We start from the raw sequence: 3,739 nt of genomic DNA, 5'->3' as shown, positions 1-3,739 counted from the left end.
ATGCTTGTGAGCTTCTGTACACCGGGTTGTGAAAGCGTGGAGTACTGGAGAACCTGGCACATGTCCCAGGGTCCTGGGGCAAACATGGAACACAGGCAGGTGGCACCTCTCACCTGGAGAAGGGAGAGGTGGGAGACAAGCGGAGCTGTGAGGAGACAAGGGGTGTGTTGTGTGAGCTGTATGAGGCAAGGACAAAATACTCAAAAGTGCTGCCCGCTAGGTGTGTGGAACCCACAGGAAGGTAGCTGCAGGCGGACTGGCCAAGTCAGAAGCCGAATGCAGGTTCTCAAGTGTCAGGACATGGTTTGGTGCAGGGATGCTTGTCAGCGTCTCTAGAGAACCAGTTCAAGGGGCAGCAATGGTGAGTCTGACAAGCAGACACCCACTGCACCAGCTAAGTGGAAAGACTTTTGTCTCTTCTGTCTTTCATCCTCGTTCCTCTTAGTTCCTGACACTGGAGGGCCCAGAGGCAGCAGACAGAGTGGGAGCCACAGCTAGGGGAGTGCCCAAACCCACTTGTCCCTGGCCTCTTGCTGCTGGTTCCCAAGGCAGAGGGCAGCCCGACTGATGCGATTTGCATGAGATAGAAGTTTAAGTATTACTCTTAAGTAATATTTTTTATCTTTTTTTTTAAAATTTAAAGTCAATAACTTTTTACTGAAGGAATTCCAGGTTGTGGATTCTTCCACTGTACATCCAGGTCACTTTAGATCCTCTAAAGAACTGGAGTCAAAAGATTTATCTTCAAGTTAGCCCTTTTTAATGAAACTGAGGCTTACTTTAATCCAGTTGTCCTGTCAGTCCATAGTTCTTCTATTTTGGCTTCTTTCATCTCCTTTTAATATGGAAATACTGATGAAGACTTCAAAATTCATTAAGAATCTTTGGGATCTAATTTCTTCAACCAATTTACTTTAGAGTCATTTTTACTGTAGGTGGTGGATCTTCCTGGTTCTCAATTTGACACCCTCTCTTAACATGAATGAGTTCAAATCATATTCATTCCTAAGCGATCACATTCAAGAATAGTACAGATGTGTGGAATATGCCTATACCTTTAGCTCCAGACATCAAGTTCTCAAGATGAAAGCCTTTAAAACAAAAAACCATCATATGTATCAAGTCAACAAGAAATTGGAATACAAAATTAACATAGCTGAGGAGTTCCCTTGTATCCCATGCTGTTTAACTATTTATTCTACAGTCCTAGAATCAATCTTTTTTTTTTTTTTTTTTTTTTTTTTTAATTAAGAGACAGGGCCTGTCTTTGTTACTCAGACTTGAGAACAGTGGTGCCATCAAAGCTCTGTGCAGCCTCCAACTCCCGGGCTCAATCCTCTTGCCTCAGCCTCCCCTTCCTGAGTAGCTACAACTATAGGCACATGCCCTAATACCCAGATAATTTTTAAATTTTTGTGGAGATGAGGTGTTTGTTACTTTCTTGTCCAGGCTGTTTTTGAACTCCTGGCTTCAAGCAAAACTCCCACCTCGGTGTGGGGATTGCAGGCATGAGCCACTGTGGCTGTCCTGGAACCAACCTTTATTGCTATCAATACTCCCACCAGTTAACTGTGTCAGGTATCATAATTTCCCTTCTTATATGTATTAAAACTCATACTGAACAATGAGTTCTGGGTTGCAAAGAAGATTTATTTTTTGCTCTTATCAGTAAGTCTTTGCCCACATGTTAAACAAAAACATACATAAGTGCAGAAGTAATATTTAAATATTACTCATCAAAGTATATTTCCTGTCTTTTTTTCCTAAAATTACTAAAATATGATTTATGATAACAAAATACTATTTTTCTACTGTGTTAGAATTTGGATGAAATCCCAGTATGGAGAACAAAGATCGATCAGAACTCTGACATTCAGGCCGGGCACAGTGGCTTACGCCTGTAATCCCAGCACTTTGGGAGGCTGAGGTAGTCGAATCACTTGAGGTCAGGAGTTCAAAACCAGCCTGGCCAACATGGTGAAACCCCATCTCTACTAAAAATACAAAAATTAGCTGGGTGTGGTGGACACATACCTGTAATCTCCGCTACCTGGGAGGCTAAGGCAGGAGAATTGTTTGAACCTGGGAGGAGGAGGTTGCAGTGAGCCAAGATTGCGCCACTGCACTCCTGCCTGGGTGACAGAGTGAGACACTGTCTAAAAAAACAAAAAAAAAGAGCCCTGACACCCTGACATTCAGAAGAAACATGCAGGCCCCACACATGGAAGGCAGAAGGGTCTGTTCCCTGGTGGTGTCTTCCTATAGCACAGACAGGAGGAGAACAGTGACTCATGGGCGAGTCTCTGAAACATGACTCTTAAGTAATACTTAAACTTCCACCCCATGCAAATTGAGCCAAGTCAGTCAGGCTGCCCTCTGACTCAGATGTTGTTCCTGAAGGGGAGCTCGAAGCCATGGTTTCTGCTGGAGCTGTCACTCGTGGGTGGGGAGGGGAGTGATGACAGACTGCATCCGAAGAAGTCTATTTTGTAATTGTACCTTACCAAATTCAGCCATTCAACAGGATCATTACCAAAATGTAGACCATAAGAGCGTCTACCCTGAGTGAGTCTACTCTTTGGATGCAGTTTTAGGCTCTGGGATATTCAAATATTATAAAGTATGCATTTTTTTCATGCCCTCCTGAAACACGACTTTGGCGATTCCAGTGTGCTATGTGGATGTGAGAAGGACAAGTGAGCTGACAAGTGAGGGGGAGATGGGACCTCAAACAGCAGGAAGAGCTCCTGGATGCCGTCAGGGCAGAGGGCTCTGAGTCACAGAAGACGGGTCCCTAGTCAAACCTGGACTGGCCAGGGGAGGCTTCTTGGAAGAGTAGATTTCTAAGTTGATTTCCCTCCCACAGAAAGGAATTATTCAGGAAGAGAACAGAGCACACGCATAGACCTGGAGGTAAGAAAGCCACAGGGTTTGGGGGAAGTGTCCCACATGGCTGGAACGTGAAGTGAAAGTGGAAAGGAGTGGGAGGGGCAGGAATGGTGAGCTGGGGGTGGGCTCCAGGTCTACCCAGTCCTTCTTCAGCATTCCACCTCCTGGTGGCAGGTCCTTTCTACTGGAGACAGACTGAAGAAGGTACTTGACAAGGCCAGATTGCATTGCCAAAAGAACACTCCAGCAACAAAGGGTGGTGTGGGATGGGAAGCGAAGAGGCAGTGAGGCTAATTCTGGAGAGTGGAAAGCAAGATAGGCCACAGCTGCGATAATCCAGGAGGGAGAAAGGGCCTGAACTAAGGAGGTAGTAATGGGCGCAGAATAGATGAGGTTGGGAGGTAGGCATTACTTAACGCATTTACAGAGAAGAAAAGTGGTTTTTGGAGAAAATAGCAAACTTATTCACAGTCACACCATTAAATTAGATTATTTTATTCTTATTCCTATGGTCTTTGGAGAGAAGGATGTAGAAAAACCTAATCAAAGAGGCAGAAAGGAACTGAAAGGAAAAATAAATATGATTTCATCAACAGAAGCGTGAATTCATCAGTGCATCCACAGGTTTATTGAGAGGCTTCTCTGTGTGTCATAACAAAATAGGGGAGATCAGTGCATGTAAAACTAAACCCAGTCTTTGGCTAATCCCATTTCTGACTCAATCTCCTCGACTACCTAAGATTTAATTATTATTTTCATGTTGTCCTATTTCTGTCCTAATAAAGAGGGCAACGTTGTCTGTGCAAAGTATTTTTTTTTTTTTGACAGAGTCTTGCTCTGTTACCCAGGT

General features: G+C 44.0%; 1 non-coding gene across 1 annotated transcript; it reads right to left on the bottom strand.

Annotated features, from left to right (window-relative positions):
• Window positions 1-1,585: 1,585 nt before the first annotated feature.
• Window positions 1,586-1,712, bottom strand: LOC112428659 (small nucleolar RNA SNORA40). Its single transcript, XR_003020717.1, has one exon. It is a non-coding gene; the product is annotated as a small nucleolar RNA SNORA40 (small nucleolar RNA).
• Window positions 1,713-3,739: the final 2,027 nt, after the last annotated feature.

The sequence above is a fragment of the Macaca nemestrina genome, chromosome 8 (genome assembly GCF_043159975.1).
Source record: "Macaca nemestrina isolate mMacNem1 chromosome 8, mMacNem.hap1, whole genome shotgun sequence".
NCBI lineage: Eukaryota > Metazoa > Chordata > Mammalia > Primates > Cercopithecidae > Macaca > Macaca nemestrina.
The sequence above is the reverse complement of the archived record's forward strand: the minus strand, read 5'-3'. Positions and strand labels throughout refer to the sequence as shown.